At 46.6% G+C, this 20022-nt stretch overlaps 1 protein-coding gene and 1 long non-coding RNA gene across 10 annotated transcripts in view; one reads left to right on the forward strand and one right to left on the reverse strand.

The window, feature by feature from the left end:
* The window catches only part of JAKMIP1 (janus kinase and microtubule interacting protein 1), a 1798968-nt gene that overhangs the window by 36147 nt on the left and 1742799 nt on the right, over positions 1 to 20022 (reverse strand). The window lies entirely within an intron of this gene.
* Positions 6154 to 20022, forward strand: part of LOC138249073 (uncharacterized) — a 181502-nt gene continuing 167633 nt past the window's right edge. For both annotated transcript variants that reach the window (XR_011194702.1, XR_011194699.1), the window contains exon 1: positions 6154 to 6421. This is a non-coding gene — a long non-coding RNA (uncharacterized lncRNA). The remainder of the gene's footprint in view (positions 6422 to 20022) is intronic.

Consider the following 20022-nt stretch of genomic DNA (forward strand, 5'->3'; position numbering starts at 1 on the left):
CTGACTTAAAACCCTACTCTGCGTCTGACAACTGCAAGCCCGATAAGGAAAGTGAATGGAGCTTCAAGAAAAAAATGGCAGAAGGAGCTAACCTAAAGCCCAGTTCTATTAGTAGGACTATTATTGATATTATGAGATATTATTTTTAGTTATCAGAAGAAAAAGAAACTGTTAAAGTTGTCTCTAAGCCAGACCTAAAGAAAGGGCATTTATAGACTAGGGAATTGTAACTTTCCTTCCCTTTCGGTAATCTAATTCATAAGGAGGAGGAATAACGTCTCTTCTTTCTGGAAGGGATGACGGTGAAAGACTAGAGAAGAAATGTGCTGAATATCTCCAGTACTGCAGAGTAGGTATACTGCAGCACCTGGGCCTGCTTTGGGCAGGAGAGGGACATTAATCACTCCAGGCGGTGTTCTCAGTAACTACAATACCAAGCAGGGTGGTACCTTGTGCCTCATCCCCTGACAAAGAATACAGCAAGCGATGAAACACCACCCAGAAATCATAAAAAAGTGGAAAATATGACGTAAGGTCATGGCAGTAAATGAGATGACACCCAAGTGTTTAGGATGACCCTAGAATAGGCATGGGGTACAAAAGCAGATTGAATTGACCAATGTGTATTAGGGTAAGGCTACAGGTTTGGGATAAGGCGCTTCATCAGATGGGGTGGTCTGCGACCCTAACAGTAAGAACACAGTTGTGGAACTCTTGGAGGTTACCAGAGGTGCACACCCTATTTGGCTTTGAGCGCTGGGACCTAATATGGATTAGTACTGTAAAGGACATACAGATGTGTAAGGCCATGAAGACATTTCAAGTGCTCAGAGAGATATATCAGATAACCAAGGGAGAGGTCTTCCATTACTATAGCCTCGGAGATGCCTGTTAGAAATGGGGTCTCTAGTTGGCAGTCAGTTTACACCCTGTGGACGTAGGAACTCTCACTCTAGTCAGGGCAAGAGAGGCACACTCCTAACATAATCTCTGCTCACCCCCTTGGTAGCTTGTAACAAGCAGTCAGGCTTATCTCAGAGGCAATGCGTTAAGTATTTGTATACACACACACAGCATCGCAGTGAAAACAAGACAAATGTACACCACACCAATTTAGAAAAATAGCTAATATTTATCTAAGTAAAACAAGTCCAAAACGAAAAAAATCCAACATACACAAGCAAAGATCTGAATTTTAAAAGATTAAATCCCAATAAAATGCTTAGGAACACACTAATTCCAATGGTGGTATCACAGCGTTGTGAAGGAGTCGTTCCCAACAGTCCAACGCTACCCGCAAGGGAGTGCAGCGCCAGTCACAGAGTTGCACGGGCCCCAGGTACAGTACCTTAGAAACGAGGCACAGTCAAAGACATGGCACAGAGTCGGGGAGGTGAGGCCTTGCTGGAGCCGATGTGGCATCAGCTCTGTACTGCTATGCAGGAGGTGAGGCGTTGGTTCCTTCCTCCTCCGCAAGGAAGGTGAGGCATCGGTTCCTTAAGGAGGAATCAGAGGTGAGTCGGCAGTGAGGCATCGGATCCTTACGAGCCGGCCGGGTCGATAAGTCCAGCGGGTCAAGACGTGATGGGGCAACCTCTCAGTGTTGCGGTCACACCACGGGGCCACAGATGCAGCGGCAGAGTCAGGTGTCACGGACATCAGTGGCACAGCACACAGGACTCATGATATTGCAGGACTTCAGAGGCGCTTCTCGGTGTCGGGCATGCGTTGCCGGTCGGAGTTGTCACACTTTTGCGGGGACCATAGCTTTGGGTGCCTGCAGCAGGGCGGAGTCAGGCAGGGGTGCCGATTCTGGAGTCAATGTGCCTGTCTCTTCTTGTTTTATGCCAGATTTCACTCCCAAGGGCCCAGGAACTGGAGTGGGCACCTCTTGGCAAGTCAGGGTCCTCAGCACGAGAACCAAGGTCTGGCAATTGAAGTTTTTGATGTCCCTGAGACATCTTAACAGGAGGCAAGCTCAGTCCAAGTCCTTGGAGAAAGTTCACAAGCATGATACACAGCAAAGTCCAGTCTTTGTCCTCTCCAAAGCAGAAGCAACAACTGCAGGTTAACCCAGCAAAGCACACTCAGTCAAGGGGCAGTAGTCCTCCTCAGAGCTCGACTTCTTGGGAGGGTCTTCTCTTGATCCAGAACTGTGCTACAAGTCTGGTGTTTTGAGTCCAATACTTCCTCATTCCTGCCTTTGAATTGGCAACCTTCAAAAGAAAGTCTTTGTAGTGCACAAGACCCTGCCTTTCCTGCCCTGGTCCCAGACACACTCTAGGGGGTTGGAGAGTGTATTGTATAGGGACAAGCACAACCCTAATCAGGTGCAAGTGCCCACTCCTCCCACCACTCTAGCCCAGGAAGACCCATCAGGATATGCAGGACACACTTCAGCTCCCTTTGTGTGACTGTCAAGAGTGAATTCACAACCAGTCCAACCATCATCCTGATCCAGACGTGTATTCCACAGCCAGGTAGAGGCACAGAATGGTTAAGCAAGAAAATGCCCACCTTCTAGAAGTGGCATTTGCAAACACACAAGTTAAAATCCACCTTCACTAAAAGATGTATTTTTACATTGTGAGTTCAGAGACCCCAAACTCCAAATCTGTTTCCGTTCCCAATAGTAAATTACACTTAAAAGATATTTCAAGGCAATCCCCATGTTAACCTATGGAAGGGATGGGCCTTGCAATAGTGAAAACCGAATCTGGCAGTATTCCACTATCAGGACATGTAAAACACACTAGTACATGTCCTACATTTTAAATACACTGCACCTGTCCATGGGCCTACCTTGGGCCTACCTTAGGAATGCTTTACATGTATAAAAAGGGAAGGTTTGGGCCTGGCAAGTAGGTGCACTTACCAGGTCATCACAGCAGTTTAAAACTGCACACACAGACACTGCAATGGCAGGTCTGGGAGATGTTTACAAGGCTACTCATGTGGGTTGCACATCCAGTGCTGCAGGCCCAGTAATAGCATTTGATTTACAGGCCCGGGACACACATGGTGCACTATACTAGGGGCTTACTAATAAATCAAATATACCAATCATGGATAACCAATCATAAGAACAATTTACACAGGGAGCACTTGCACTTTAACACTCATCACCAGTGTTAAAGTGCCAAGAGTACCAAAACCAACAAAAATGAAATCCACCACACAGTCAAAAATACAGGAGGAAGAGGCAAAAAGACTGGGGAACCCCCACCAAGGATGCCAGGTCAAACGGTGGCCTTTCTAGAGATGTCCTGAGGGCACTCCAAACTACTGGAAGACAGACTGCCTGAAGAGCCCCTGAGGCACAAAGCAGTATCCCTGATCCAGAGAAAACCCATAAGTAATCTACTGGACACCGTGGAGGCCTTCAATTACAAATGGACTGAGGCGCTTTTGGGTCTCTGAGAGGTTGTGAACAAAGTGGTGTCTTGCATAATGCTAGCATATGTCTTTCATAATGCTTATGGCTAGGACTGGTGTCTCCAGGGATGTGGACAAGTGGAACATTTCTAAATACCTTGTGGGACTGTCCTGTCTGACAGTCATACTTGAGGGGATTGGTGAAGACCCTAGCAGTGGTTGCAGGGCTGTCGCTGTCTCCAAACAGAAAACTTTCTATCCTGGGCGTATGGGGTGATCCGAAGGGCAACCGGTATCAGCATCAGTTTTGCAACTTTCAGTTGGTGGTAGTCCGATGAACTACTGCACAACGATGGGGGTCCCAAACAAACCCCAAACGGAAAAATTGAGTGCGGATATGGACAGGTGCATGGAAACCAAATGGTTCATATATGAAGGGAGAGGCACGCCTGCATAAATTCCAGAAAGTGTCGGGCCCATGGAAGAGTTACTGTAGTTTCAAATAAAAGGCGGTGTTCCTGTGTGATAAGTGTCATCCCATGAAGCCCTTAGGGGTTTGTTGGATTTACATTACTGTACTATCTGTGTGAATGATGCTTCATGCTTTGATATTGCTATGAACTATTGCCCACCTGCATGTTGGGCCATACATCATAATTCACATATTGTACTATTGACAACTTTTCATGCACTAATAAAAAATAACATTAAAAAACTAGAGTAGGCTTGGAATAGTCTCTCACAGTCTCTGAATTGATTTGAACAAGCAGCACATACATGTTCGTGGAGCATGATTGAGGCTAGCATCCTGTCTTTGGATTATATCAGAAGAAGAGAACAGAAAAAGCAGTAGACGCCAGTGAGGTCAGCCTTCTAAAATCCAGTGGTTGTGGACTCAAATTGGCCAGTATTCTTGGCAGTTTAGAACAATCAGAAAGGAGCAGACATGAATTTCCATTGTTTAGCAGATTGCCTGGCATTAATTGCCACAGCACCCATGTGTGTTGTACAATCTTTCACAGGTACTGGAAGGTGAGTAGTGAAACCTAACAATGGGGGAGATCTGCAGGCCACTGGTGCAGGCATGTTTATGAAAGAGGAAGACAATGAGGGAACCTACAGACGGCGCAAATTCCCCAATTCAGTCCACGCTGGGAGGGCCAGCCCTTCTCAAGACCACACACCTGGCTCTTCACCATCATTTCTCAGAAAAAAATGGAGTGCATCCGTACAAATAAACTGAGTGGGTAACTGACCATAGCTTCTATACCATGTGGGCTATAAATTAATTTAAGAGATTAGATAGGTTAATAAGGACACTGTTGGCATTGCCTGCTTATAATAGGAGGTAAATCTATCAGTAAGCAATAAACCTCCCCCATCCTCATGCACTAGGCCTCAAGAAAGGGGCTTTCAGGAGCTGCACAGGATGCAGCATCTGCCTTTATAAGCTGAACTTCTGTATTGCTCCAGTCCTCTAGGATCTGGTCACCATGCCAACCTCAGCCTCTTAAACTCACCTCTTGGCTGGTACCCACCCATTAACCTCCAGTTTCCTCAACGAGTTCCAAAATCAGCCCGTCATGGTACCCAACTACCAGAAGCTACACACTGATGTGGAGCAGACAAGGCTTAGTAGGCACTCTTTATTCAACATGTAAGGCTTCCTGCTCACGTGCGCATCCAGCACACAACCATTTACACTCCATACACAAGAGTACACAGGTGCTCTCTGCATGGGACACAGAGGATGTCCGGAGCCCCACCGAGTGCAGCCTTTTCCAGTCCTGTTCCAAACCCTGAACCTGCCCTACTCAACATTGTTGGTGTCCAGCAATTTACGAATGACTACCCATTCCCCTCCCTTGTTTTGGGAATTCTTGTGTTTCCTTTCATAGCAAACTGCCCACTAAAAAAACCTGCAAAATCTCCACTAGCACATTCCATTTACACAAATTGTGATTTTTGTAGACCCACGTTGAAGTTATGTCCACAAAAAGTATTATGAAGTGACCTACTTGGGATAGATTTTTATACATAGCTAAGACTAGAGCCTGCCTTTCATTGGGAGATTACTGGTGACTGGCCTGGCTTGTTCTGGGTCATGTGAGATGCTGTATTTTCAGGTCAAGCACAGCAGCGCTGCGCGTGTTGGTATGAATCTAGAGTTTTAACAACACCCACCCATCAATACCACTCGTTAGTGGGCTTGCCCTTCAAAAATCCTTTGATGACATTGTTAAATGGTTTACCTTTGTCCCTCCTTGGGAAGGTTTTGTTACTGCCTTGGTCATCGCCCCTGTTATATGGCTCATTGCACTTTTGCTGATAAATTTGACTGCGAGCTAACTTCTTTTTCCATTTGTGTGTCCCTTCACGCTGATGCTCATGGCGGCTGTGGCGCTGTGAATGGACTCGCTTATGTGAAACTGTTTTAATTTTCAGTTTATGTGTCAACAAAGGTCCGGTTAGGAGTTTACAACCCTAATAGCTCTAACTCGAGCAAATGCGAAACCCATTGCATTGCAAATGCGTGTTACGTTTAGTGTTGCCGCTCTTATTTTTCTTGGAGTGTGTTCAGTCGCGTAACCTTTGTGCTTCAGTGATGTATCAACTAAGGAACATCCTGCGAATCTGGTAGCCGGCAAATGAGATTGTCTCGCGGCAGCTAAAACATTTGTAACAGCTCAGAGCGTTAGACGACGCTTTCAAAATCAGCTTATGATTCCACATGCATCCTAACCGGATTTTCATTCTGCAGCAATCCAAGAAAACAATTTGGTAATTGTAGCAGAAAGCCTCAGCTGGGAGACTTGTTAAGCCCATTAAATTCTTAGCACTAAGATGTGAGAAATGTTTCACTAGATCTGCAGTAAACATGTGAGATACAGGCAAACTGTCCTTGAGCTATAACGAATTCTAGATATGAGATATGCAAATAGGATGTGACTTCATCAGCCCCTCATCACTGGATGACCGGGCGTTCTATTCAAGGTCGATGGCCCGCGCGCACGGGAGCACTCGCAACTTCTCATCTCTGTCTCCGGTAAGACATTTTATTTATCGTGCTACTAAATTCAAAACAATACTGGCGCCTTTTACACCGCTTTCGGCGAAGAACATTTGCTTACTCAGATATTTCTTTAGCGTTCAGACATTGTGGCTTGTTTAGAAAATTGGATTAAAAAAATAAGTGGCTTTCTCTTTTAAGATGATTTAGTTTGCGACCAGGTAGTGCCATCACACACACTGACTACATTTTATTTAAAAACACGTGTTTTGTTCGTTGACACCACTTTTATAGAGTAATCTGTTTGCTTGAATTATCAGCCTAACCTGTTTACTAAATCAGTAAAAAAAATTTGCCCTACTTATAAAGCATGGCATGCATCTTATATTTAGGGGATGGCAGCTAAAAGTCATTTGTCTCACCTCCTAGAAGATCAGCAAAACGTGTTGGTTCTTGTGACATGTTACAGCTTTTCCTTTTGGTCTTGCAAACAAACTAAATAGCATCATTAAAAAACGTAAACGTGCAGCATTTTAGGAAACAAGTCACCAGGGGCCAGATGTACCAAAGGATTTTACCCATTCTGTGTCTATGGGAAAAAGCTTTCGTACATATGGCCCCCAACTGTCTATGAAAAAGTTGCCACTGTGAGCGCTATTTGACATAAATTAGAGCCTTTAGCGATAATTGAGTGGATCGAGATTAGGAAGTTTAGGAATGTACAAGGTTGAAAATGTTTCTCTGAAAGGGTCTGAGAAATACACTGAGGTTTTCAAGTTCTTCCCAAGATGTGCTTTCACATGAAAATGGGGACTTTCGCAATACTTGTGTATCTGAGTATAATTTGGAGTATTTTTCCCTCAGAAGAAGCAGCAGCACATCTTTAAGGACTGAGGCCCCCCCTAAACCTTTCTACAGACATGAAGAGTGTCTATCAGGCTGAACAATTGCCTGGCAGCAACTCTTTATGTTCAAGGCATGTAGCCAGGTCCTGTAGATGTGGCTAAATTTGTACATGTCTGGCAGCCTGAGCTGAACATTCTGAGCTGAAAAATTCACATTCCGGTGGGCGTGACATTCTCAGCCCAGCAAAACATTGCAACGTCCTCCCCCTAATGATGAGGGGGGAGCATCACTTATACACTAAGACCTGGGTGCTTCAGTTTTAAGCCCTGAAGTGCCCAGGGCTGAGAGTCAGTGAGTGAACTGGTCACAGAGTGAGGTGGGTAAGGTAAACAGTTCTTAATTGGAGCCGGTGGTTTCCAGTTCTCGACACTAGCACTTAAATGTCAACACCAGTGCTTGTGACAGTCTGCCACAATGTGGCGCTGTCTGGCTAATTTAGAGATGACCACAACAACAGTTACTTATGAATTCAATATACATTAAAAATGACTAATGCCTGCCGCCCAAGCCATTCTTATAGGCTTGGAATAGTCTGAATTGTCACATTTGTAGAAGCATGTTTGTAGCAAAACGCCACTGTTGGTATGGTTACCCCCTAACTTTTTGCCTTTTGTTGATGCTAGTTATGATTGAAAGTGTGCTGGGACCATGCTAACCAGGCCCCAGCACCAGTGTTCTTTCCCTAAACTGTACCTTAGTCTCCACAATTGGCACAGCCCTGGCACACAAATAAGTCCCTTGTAAATGATACCCCTGGTACCAAGGGCCCTGTGGCCAGGGAAGGTCTCTAAGGGCTGCAGCATGTATTGTGCTACTCTGGGGACCCCTCACTCAGCAGATGCACACTGCCTCACAGCTTGTGTGTGCTGGTGGGGAGAAAAAGACTAAGTCAACATGCCATGCCCACAACCCACTGCCCGTGGCATAGGTAAGTCACTCCTCTAGCAGGCCTTACAGCCCTAAGGCAGGGTGCACTATACCACAGGTAAGGGCATATGTGCATGAGCACTGTGTCCCTACAGTGTCTAAGCCAAACCTTAGACATTGTAAGTGTAGGGTAGCCATAAGAGTATATGGTCTGGGAGTCTGTCAAACACAAACTCCACAGCACCATAATGGCTGCACTGAAAACTGGGAAGTTTGGTATCAAACTTCTGAGCACAATAAATGCACACTGATGCCAGTGTGCACTTTATTGTAAAAATACACCCAGAGGGCATCTTAGAGATGCCCCCTAAAAACATACCCAACTTCCAGTGTGGGCTGACTAGTTTTTGCCAGCCTGCCACACACCAGACATGTTGCTGGCCACATGGGGAGAGTGCCTTTGTCACTCTGTGGCCAGGAACAAAGCCTGTACTGGGTGGAGGTGCTTCTCACCTCCCCCTGCAGGAGCTGTAACGCCTGGCGGTGAGCCTCAAAGGCTCACCCCCTTTGTTACAGCACCACAGGGCATCCCAGCTAGTGGAAACGCCCGCCCCTCCGGCCACTGCCCCCACTTTTGGCGGCAAGGCTGGAGGAGATAATGAGGAAAACAAGGAGGAGTCACCCACCAGTCAGGACAGCCCCTAAGGTGTCCTGAGCTGAGGTGACTCTTACTTTTAGAAATCCTCCATCTTGTAGAAGGAGGATTCCCCCAATAGGATTAGGGATGTGCCGCCCTCCCCACAGGGAGGAGGCACAAAGAGGGTGTAGCCACCCTCAGGGCCAGTAGCCATTGGCTACTGCCCTCCCAGACCTAAACACACCCCTAAATTGAATATTTAGGGGCTCCCAGAACCGAGGAAGATAGATTCCTGCAACCTTAACAAGAAGAAGGACTGCTGACCTGAAGCCCTGCAGTGAAGACGGAGACGACAACTGCTTTGGCCCCAGCCCTACCGGCCTGTCTTCCAACTTCGAAGAAAACTGCAACAGCGACGCATCCAACAGGCATCAGCGGCCTCTGAAGCATCGGAGGACTGCCCTGCAACCAAGGACCAAGAAACTCCCATGAATAGCGGCCCTGTTCAACAACCTGCAACTTTCTTGCAACAAAGAAACAACTTTAATGACTTCACGTTTCCCGCCGGAAGCGTGAGACTTTCCACTCTGCACCCGACGCCCCCGGCTCGACCTGCGGAAAACCAACACTACAAGGAGGACTCCCCGGCGACTGTGAGCCCGTGAATAGCCAGAGACGACCCCCCTGAGTCCCCACAGCGACACCTGCAGAGGAAATCCAGAGGCTCCCCCTGACCGCGACTGCATGTAACAAGGGACCTGACGCCTGGAACCAACACTGCACCCGCAGCCCCCAGGGCCTGAAGGAACCGAACTCCAGTGCAGGAGCGACCCCCAGGTGACCCTCTGCCTAGCCCAGGTGGTGGCCACCCCGAGGAGCCCCCCCTGTGCCTGCCTGCATCATTGAAGAGACCCCCCCGGGTCTCCCCATTGCTTTCAATACAAAACCCACCGCCTGTTTGCACTCTGCACCCGGCCACCCCTGTGCTGCTGAGGGTGTACTTTCTGTGCCTGCTTGTGTCCCCCCCGGTGCCCTACAAAACCCCCCTGGTCTGCCCTCCGAAGATGCGGGTACTTACCTGCTGGCAGACTGGAACCGGGGCACCCCTATTCCCATTGAAGCCTATGTGTTTTGGGCACCACTTTGACCTCTGCACCTGACCGGCCCTGAGCTGCTGGTGTGGTAACTTTGGGGTTGCCCTGAACCCCCAACGGTGGGCTACCTTGGACCCAACTTTGAACCCTGTAGGTGGTTTACTTACCTGCAAAACTAACAAACACTTACCTCCCCCAGGAACTGTTGAAAATTGCAGTGTCTAGTTTTAAAATAGCTTATTGCCATTTTTGTGAAAACTGTATATGCTATTTTGCTGATTCAAAGTTCCTAAGTAACCTAAGTGAAATACCTTTCATTTGAAGTATTACTTGTAAATATTGAACCTGTGGTTCTTAAAATAAACTAAGAAAAGATATTTTTCTAAACAAAAACCCATTGGCCTGGAATTATCTTTGAGTGTGTGTTCCTCATTTATTGCCTGTGTGTGTACAACAAATGCTTAACACTACCCTCTGATAAGCCTACTGCTCGACCACACTACCACAAAATAGAGCATTAGAATTATCTCTTTTTGCCACTATCTTACCTCTAAGGGGAACCCTTGGACTCTGTGCATGCTATTTCTTACTTTGAAATAGTACATACAGAGCAAACTTCCTACACGATGTTTATGAGATACCCCTACTATGCCTTTAAGAATGCGTTCCCTTTTTGTTATTTCTGTACGCTGATTCTTCTACTGAGGGTAAGGTTGGTTTGTCCATGCAATGTTTTTTCTGTGGACTTGGCATTTTGCCATTATAGAACACTTATTTATCGATAAGTGGTGAACTATGTGTTGTCACTGGGGGCTACCTTAAGTGCACTATCCTATTTATGCTATACGTGTTGATTTGTTGTACATATCGTAACTACACAACTTCATTGCCTGTCGTGTAGATGGACTTGGCAACAATATGATTCCTTAAATGTATTTTCTGTTCTCGCCCTTTCCATACTATGTCGCTTTTACTTTTTGCATTGATTTACTTGATTAGCAACTATTCTCATGAACGTTAATTTTTTGACATGTTGCCTTTTCATCTTGAGTATGCTTTGTGCTCACACCCTTTGCACATTATGCCGCTTTTGTTTTTCGTGTTCTTTGACATGTATAGCGACTATCCTAATGAATGTTCGTTTTGTAGCATTTTGCCTTTCTACCAGCATGACATGTTTTATGGACCACGATCATTGCTGGACTAGTCTACCGGATTTTCAGATTGCCAGGTCTGTTTCTGAGCAAACAGATTTATTAGGAATATTCATAATCCACAAAGAACACAAGCCAGGGTATAATGCATCGCACTGAGTGGGGATCAATGTGGGAGCTATCTAGGCTTCATTTGTTCAACAATAATTTTACAAACGATGACTTTTCTCTCTTCCCTCACTTCTCCATCTCGCATCCAGCCACTTAAAAAAGTGCACACTCGGCACAGCGTCACTGCCGAACATATATTTTGCGTAACAAGTGTAATGTGAATTACTGGAAATCTTGTAAGATTACGCCAGTCCAAATATCTGGCAATCATTTGTACTGTGGTGTTCTGTATCTGTTATTTCTTCTTGGCTCTAAATAGCTGCCCAGGCTGTATCACTCAGGCTTGCTAGCTGGGCACCCCTGGCCCACCAAGGCTGTAACTCAGATGAGCAGACCTGCTATTGAAAATAATGTACTACGGCTCCATGTGTTCACCACTGTTGCTTGTCTATATTAATATCTGCTGACACCTCACCTGCTTGTAATCATGTGGTTGTGCAGCAAACCTGGCCGGTGCTACGCAACTGAAGTCTTTACAAAGTTTATAAGTGTGATTGCATGTTTTGATTGTATCACAATGAAGAATGCAGAATTGCTAGAAATCATTTATTTTTTTAACGGTGCACAGTGCCTGTTGGAGGCCACAGAATACATCATTAGGTTTCACCTACACATTTCTTTTCTCTTTGATTTTTTACTTGTTTGCTGATCCTCCCTTTCTTTTTTCTTAAATCATTACTTATCTTCTTGCTTCCTTCCTCAGTCCCTCCTTCTCTCGTGCGTACCTTTGCTGATTTTCCTGTTATTTATCCCTTTCTCTCTCCCTTTGAAATAGTGCATTCGTTTGCTATCACTTTTGTACCACACACACTTTGGTTTACTATTTTTCCTCTTGTTTATCTCTGTCCTACCTCTCTCCCCCTCTGCCCAGTCCTTCCTCCTAAAACACTCTCACTTTTCACCCACCCACACCTCCTATCCTCTGCATTCTCTCTATTTTGCCTGCGCTAATCGGGTTTGCCTCTACAGTGTCCCACAGAGAGTACGTGTTAGAAATGGGGTTTCTGGTTGGCTAGGGTATGCACCTCAGCCAGGGAGAACCTACCCACTCTAGTCAGGGCTTGGGAGTTACACGTCCAAGATAACTCCTGCTCACCCCCTTGGTAGCTTGGCACGAGCAGTCAGGCTTAACCAAGAGGCAATGTGTAAAGCGTTTGCACAACACACAACACACATGACGCAAAATACACACCACAAAGTAAACACAACACTGAGCTATGTAAAAATAATCTGTATTTCTCAAAACATAATTAGACCAACATTACACGTAAGTAATACCCTGCTACCTTAGCAGTTGTCAGAGGGTTACACAAGTTACTAATACTCTGCACGAATATGCAGTTGTCACATTAGAACACGTAAGTACTCAGGATTCTGCAACATAAGCAGTAGTCAAGAAGTATAGGAAAAAGGTATATGCACTTGTCATGAACAATTCCTACCCATGAAAGGAACATTAGAGAATATACCACAAGTCATATGCATACATATCAGCTAGACATGCCAGAAAAGGAACATTAGCACATATATGTATCACCAGTAAACAGGTATGCAATAGCAAACATCTGTACATCTATAGTAGGCTCCTTGAGCCTAGAGTCTCTAGAGAGTACCTGTTGGCTGGTGGGAAAAGGCACTTCCAGTGCCTGGAGATGACCACGGGGGCCCCCGGCGCTCCTGTGCACAACACGGGGGCCACACGGTGTCTGTGGCGGAGAAGGGAGAACAGCACCCTCTCTCTTGCATGTTAGTATGAGCACCTCTGGGGACCCGGGATCTTTGGGGGCCAAAGTTTCAGGGTAGTCGGGGCAATCGCGCCCCTAGCGCAGTGACCGGGGGGGAAAGGGAACTCCCTTTATCCCCCGCATCCTGCTGGTTTAGGGCGGAAGCCGCCCTTGTCTGTGGTGCGGCTGCCCAAAGGGGGTAGAGGGAGCAGGGGCCTCCGTAATGGCTCCTGGTCTGCTCCCTCCTGTGGCCGCACCTGATCTGTTGGGCAAGCGGCACTGCTGTCCTCGAGGGAGGCAGCTGGGAGGGTTGGGGCTGTTGTGTGCCCCGGGGGCACTCCGTAACGCGCACGTCACCCGGGGGCACAATAGGAGCGGCCCAGCTCCTTTCTTTTGATTCAGGGGCACTGGAGGCAGCACGATCCTCGCGCCTCTGTCCCGAATGTGCTTATATAGCCAGAGGGGGCGAAACACGTGTTGGCTGATTCTCCTTCTTGTTATTACTTTGGATTTTGCCTTTGTTTCGAAAACAAGTGACCCTTTGAACCTTTGGAATCAAAACGCCTGTATAACAATGAAATAAATGTATCATTTGAAAACCTCAAGAACTTTTTTGAGTGGGACTTTACCCTCTTTTTGAATCGTATCAGTTTTACACCTGCTCACCAAGCTAAAACTCGCAACAACAAAAAAGTTATTAATTACCTAGGCAAAACCTAATGCATTTACCAATGCTTGTTAATGTTAATAAATAACCCCATGTAGGTCTTGTAGCCCAAGAGGTATGGTGCATGGTATTTAAAAGTGGGACTGTAAGAAAATACTTCTTTTGCATGATCACCTCCATGTTGTGTGGCCTGAGGCTACTGTTTCTTTGACTCCCTGCACTGGTACTCTGACCCCTAAAACATGTCAATATTGGCTATACTACTAATGCATGGTATTTAAAAGTGGGACTGTAAGAAAATACTTCTTTTGCTTGATCACTTCCATTTTGTGTGGCCTGATGCTTCTGTTTCTTTTAAAGACCACACGTCTTATTCAATATTGGCTATACTACTAATTGACATATTTACCTTACCTGAAAGTCCCTAGTATATGGCGTTTATGGTACACAGTGTACTCGGGACCTGTAGATTAAATGCCACTAGTGGACTGCAGCACACATTGTGCCATCACTAGAGTGACCATGCAAAACATGACTGCATGCTTAGTACTGTACCATGTCTGTGCATTTTCAAAACTGTAATTTTGGCCTCTCAAAATAGCCCTTTATTTTAGGTCTGAACCTTCCATTTAATAGTACACACATAAGTAGGCCTTAATGTCCAGTAAGGCTGGGTGCATGGTATTTAAATGAAGGGCATCTAAAAGTTTAGTGTAAAACATCTTTCAAGTGACAAATCCACAAAAGCTATGTTCACCATAACAGGGTTAAATGTTCCATGGGAATTCATTAGGAGATATTAACATTGAATAATGTAATCCCCACATAGGAAAAAGCTACACAATTCATCCTTGGACTTTTTAAAATATGTATTACAAGCCTGATAAGGAGAGAAGATGCTCTTAAAGCTAAGCATTTTGATATGGGGAAGTACTCTGTTTCTCTGATAGGATGACCATCCGGGCAATGCTAAGGAAATTAACTTCCTGTTGCAGGCAGATGTAGCTAACACCTGGGCCTGCCCCCTCCTTTGTCCCTCTAGTCAGCCAGGTACCACTCCCAGTTGGAGAGGAGCTGCCCCACAAACCAGGGGTAAACAGGGGTTGGTCTGAAGCCACCTTAGTCTCTATTGTTGAGGTGGATGTTGAATGTCTGACCACTTTACTTCCTAGCATGGTAAAGTACAGACAACTGGCAATCATCAATGGGACCAGGGTAGAGGGTCTGAGGGATACAGGACCCTGCATGACCACAGAGGGGGACCGGCCGGTTTGCTAAGTGCAGATTATCGCAGATGTCCTCTACAGGGTAGTCAATTCTGACAATGAGGTGAGATTTCATCCCTTGGTAATGGTCACCTTAGAGTGGGGAGGGGTTACTGGCCTAAAAAAGGTAGATGTGAGACCTACTATTCCACTGGAGTGTCTGTTGGGAAATGACCTAGAAACCTCTGCTTGGGATGAGGTAGAAAAGAAGACTCATGCAGAAAGATTGGGTCTGCCTGAGCAGGTCTGTGTAGCCACAAGGGCCCAGAGAGGGGCCTCAAGGGAGTCTGGGACAACGGCCCAGGTTCCCACGACCAAGAGAACCAGCAAGAGGCATGGGAAACTAGTCTGAAAACAATCCATGGCCCAGAAGGAATCTGACCCCCCCAGAGAGAGAATCTGGAGCCTGAAGGGGAAGAAGAGTCTACACTGAGAGACCCGCCAGAACTCTCTGAGTTGCATGGGGCAGGAGGAACCTCCAGAGAGACATTTTGCCACTCACAATGTGAGAAACTGCCCAAATCCTAAATGCCTTCAGCACCAGGTTGAAGTCCAGGAGCAGGGAGATACCAGTGGAACCTAGAGGACCTACTGCAAAAGGGGTCTCTTATACAACAGGTCTAGGGGCCTAAAACCTGGAGCAACCAGGTGGTCCCCCATTAGTACAGATCATTCCTCCTAAACTTAGCCCATGCCATCCTCTGAGCTGGCTAATTAGGGCAGACCAAAACCTGGGAAAGGTTGGTAAACAACTTTTACTGGTCCCAGATGTCTGAAGGTGAAGGAGGTCTGTCGCTCCTGCATCACTGTCAAGCATTGGCAAGACAAAAGGGCCACCAAAGGCTTCCCTTATCCCACTGCCTGTGGTAGGTAAAACAGCTTCAGGGAGCAGGTTCATCCTGGTGGTGGTGGAACATGCCTCTAGGTAAACTGAAGCCATGCATCTGAGGATGGCAACTGCGCCCATTGTGGCCAGGGCCTTGCTTAGTTTCTTCACCAGAGTAGGGTTCCCCAAAGAGTTAATCTCAGATAAGGAGACAAACCTAATGTTTGCATACTTAAAGGATATGTATCGCCCCAAGCCAATGGGCTTGTGCAAAGACCCTAAAAGGCTTTATTATGAGGTTGTCTGAGAAACTCCATAGGAAGTGAAATGTTCTACTCCTATGCCTTTTACTTGCCTATGTGGAGTGGTCTTCAGCCCGTTTGAGTTTCTGTATGGGCACCTTGTGAGAAGCCCATTAGGTCTTATCTGAAAAGGGTGGCAAAAACCTCACCATGAGAACCCAAACAGGACACTGCGAACTGTGTGCTGGGCCTATGTTCCCACATGGCTGACTACATCAAGAGAGCTAACAAAAACTTGGAGGCTAGCCATGAGTTTATTAAGTAAACACAACCTTGGTGAAATACCAGTCAGGTCAAACAGTGTGGGTTGTGAAGTCTGTGTTTTCAGGGTCTTTCAGGAGAAGTGGCTTAACCCTACATGGTACTGGAGAAGATGTGGGATGCCTCCTACCTGGTGGACCATGGTACCACCAGACACCAACACATTCTGATCCATTACAACCATCTGAAGCCTCCCTTTGACTCGACGGATAGGACCTTACTCATGGACACAGATGGAGAAGAAGAGGAGGAGAGAAACCTCACACAGACCTCTTGTCTCAAGGCCAAACATGGTTTAGAGGAGGGAGTAGGGCTTTCCCTTTTACTGGCAGAGCAAAGGCAGAGAGACTGTCACCAACTGTTGGACATTATGCTGTACTGTTCTCACTGACGCACAAACCTAGAAACGTTTTTAGCCAAAACCTCCAGAGTTCCAATGGGACCAACCATCTTTGTGTACCCAACGTTCAGTACCAGGGCGGCAGCTACAATTTCAGCCTTGGCACGTGCAGAGAAGACATTTTCTTCAGGAGAATGACAATACCACTTTTTGGATTGGTATTTAGATTTTTTTTAATCTTGTCTACCTCCAAGCTTCAGCTACAAACTGGATTTATTGTGGTGTGTTATTGTAGGAAGTTGGCTCTATATATACTATCTCAAAGTAAGAGATAGTGTGCACAGAGTCCAAGGGTTCCCCTTAGAGGTAAGATAGTGGCAAAAAGAGATAATCTAATGCTCTATTTTGTGGTAGTGTGGTTGAGCAGTAGGCTTATCAGAGGGTAGTGTTAAGCATGTGTTGTACACACACAGGCAATAAATGAGGAACACACACTCAAAGACAAATTCCAGGCCAATAGGTTTTTATATAGAAAAAAATATTTTCTTAGTTTATTTTAAGAACCACAGGTTCAAGATTTACAAACAATACTTTAAATGAAAGGTATTTAACTCAGGTATCTTAGGAACTTTGAATGATCACAATTCGCATGTACAGTTTTGACAAAAATGGCAATAAGCTATTTTAAAATTGGACACTGCAAAAATCAACAGTTCCTGGGGGAGGTAAGAATTTGTTAAGTTCACAGATAAGTAAAACACTTACAGGGTTCAAAGTTGGGTCCAAGGTAGCCCACCGTTGGGGGTTCAAGGCAACCCCAAAGTTACCACACCAGCAGCTCAGGGTCGGTCAGGTGCAGAGGTCAAAGAGGTGCCCAAAACACATAGGCTTCAATGGAAATAGGGGTGCCCCGGTTCCAGTCTGCCAGCAGGTAAGTACCCGCGACTTCGGAGGGCAAACCAGGGGGGTTTTGTAGGGCACTGGGGGGGGGGCACAAGCAGGCACAGAAAGTACACCCTCAGCGGCACAGGGGCGGCCGGGTGCAGAGTGCAAACAGGCGTCGGGTTTCAATAGGAATCAATGGGAGACCCGGGGGTCTCTTCAACGAGGCAGGCACAGGGGGCTCCTCGGGGTAGCCACCACCTGGGCTAGGCAGAGGGTCGCCCGGGGGTCACTCCTGCACTGGAGTTTGGTTCCTTCAGGTCCTGGGGGCTGCGGTGCAGTGTGGTTTCCAGGCGTCAGGTTTCTTGAAGCAGGCAGTCGCGGTCAGGGGGAGCCTCTGGATTTCCTCTGCAGGCGTCGCTGTGGGGGATCAGGGGGGTCAACTCTGACTACTCACGGGCTCGCAGTCGTCGGTGAGTCCTCCCTTTAGTTTTGGTTTTCCGCAGGTCGAGCCGGGTGCAGAGTGGAAAGTCTCACGCTTCCGGCGGGAAACGTGTGGTCTTTAAAAGTTGCTTCTTTGTTGCAAAGTTGCAGTCTTGTTGAACAGGGCCGCTGTTCTCGGGAGCTTTTTGGTCCTTTTAGATGCAGGGTAGTCCTCTGAGGCTTCCGAGGTCACTGGACCCTGTGGGATGCGTCGCTGTTGCAGTTTTTCTCGAAGTGGGGAGACAGGTCAGTAGGGCTGGGGCCAAAGCAGTTGTCGTCTCCGTCTTCTCTGCAGGGCTTCAGGTCAGCAGTCCTTCTTCGTCTTATGTTGCAGGAATCTGTCTTCCTCGGTTCTGGGGGGCCCTAAATACTCGATTTAGGGGTGTGTTTAGGTCTGGGATGGCAGTAGCCAATGGCTACTGTCCTTGAGGGTGGCTACACCCTCCTTGTGCCTCCTCCCTGTGGGGAGGGGGACACATCCCTAATCCTATTGGGGGAATCCTCCATCTGCAAGATGGAGGATTTCTAAAAGTAAGAGTCACCTCAGTTCAGGACACCTTAGGGGCTGTCCTGACTGGTGGGTGACTCCTCCTTGTTTTCCTCATTATCTCCTCCACCCTTGCCGCCAAAAGTGGGGGCAGTGGCCGGAGGGGCGGGCATCTCCACTAGCTGGGATGCCCTGTGGCGCTGTAACAAAGGGGGTGAGCCTTTGAGGCTCACCGCCAGGTGGTACAGTTCCTGCAGGGGGAGGTGAGAAGCACCTCCACCCAGTACAGGCTTTGTCCTGGCCACAGAGTGACAAAGGCACTCTCCCCATGTGGCCAGCAACATGTCTGGTGTGTGGCAGGCTGGCAAAAACTAGTCAGCCCACACTGGAAGTCGGTATGTTTTCAGGGGGCATCTCTAAGATGCCCTCTGGGTGTATTTTACAATAAAGTGTACACTGGAATCAGTGTGCATTTATTGTGCTGAGAAGTTTGATACCAAAGTTCCCAGTTTTCAGTGTAGCCATTATGGTGCTGTGGAGTTCGTGTTTGACAGACTCCCAGACCATACACTCTTATGGCTACCCTGCACTTACAATGTCTACAGTTTTGCTTAGACACTGTAGGGGCATAGTGCTCATGCACCTATGCCCTCCCCTGTGGTATAGTGCACCCTGCCTTAGGGCTGTAAAGCCTGCTAGAGGGGTGACTTACCTATGCCACAGGCAGTGTGAGGTTGGCATGGCACTCTGAGGTGAGTGCCATGTCGACTTAGTCATTTTCTCCCCACCAGCACACACAAGCTGTGAGGCAGTGTGCATGTGCTGAGTGAGGGGTCCCCAGGGTGGCATAAGACATGCTGCAGCCCTTAGAGACCTTCCCTGGCATCAGGGCCCTTGGTACCAGGGGTACCAGTTACAAGGGACTTACCTGGATGCCAGGGTTGTGCCAATTGTGGAGACAAAGGTACTGTTTAGGGAAAGAACACTGGTGCTGGGGCCTGGTTAGCAGGGTCCCAGTACACTTTCAAATCATAACTTAACATCAGCAAAGGCAAAAAGTCAGGGGGTAACCATGCCAAGGAGGCATTTCCTTACAGTTATCAACTTTGTAACTGCTTTGGTACTTTTAAATGTGTTACACATTTTTGTTACGTTAAGACTGTTTGCTCTGTGCCATAGCTATCAGGGACCTAGCCCAGATTTAAATTACATTAGACTTTGACTGAATCTAACAATGGAATGCACATATAGAACATGTTAAGGTACATTACCGATATGAGAAGTTATAGACACATGTGAGAGTTAGTATTAATGATAAGAAAGCAAACAATAAACATTTGAGCATATTCACAGTGAAAGTCTGCAAGATGAAGATGAGAATTCAAATATATAAGAAATGATGGTGTAGAATAAATAGGTCACCATACAAACTAAATGTACCAACATTCATTAAAGATTGGAACAAACTGTTATGCAGGATGTGGTTTACCCATTACCTACATCCAGACATACTATTAATTTAGGTTAGGAGGAAAGCATTTTCTTATGACTATTTAATATGATCTAACTCA

This window comes from Pleurodeles waltl, chromosome 1_2 (genome assembly GCF_031143425.1).
Source record: "Pleurodeles waltl isolate 20211129_DDA chromosome 1_2, aPleWal1.hap1.20221129, whole genome shotgun sequence".
Classification (NCBI taxonomy): Eukaryota; Metazoa; Chordata; class Amphibia; order Caudata; family Salamandridae; genus Pleurodeles; species Pleurodeles waltl.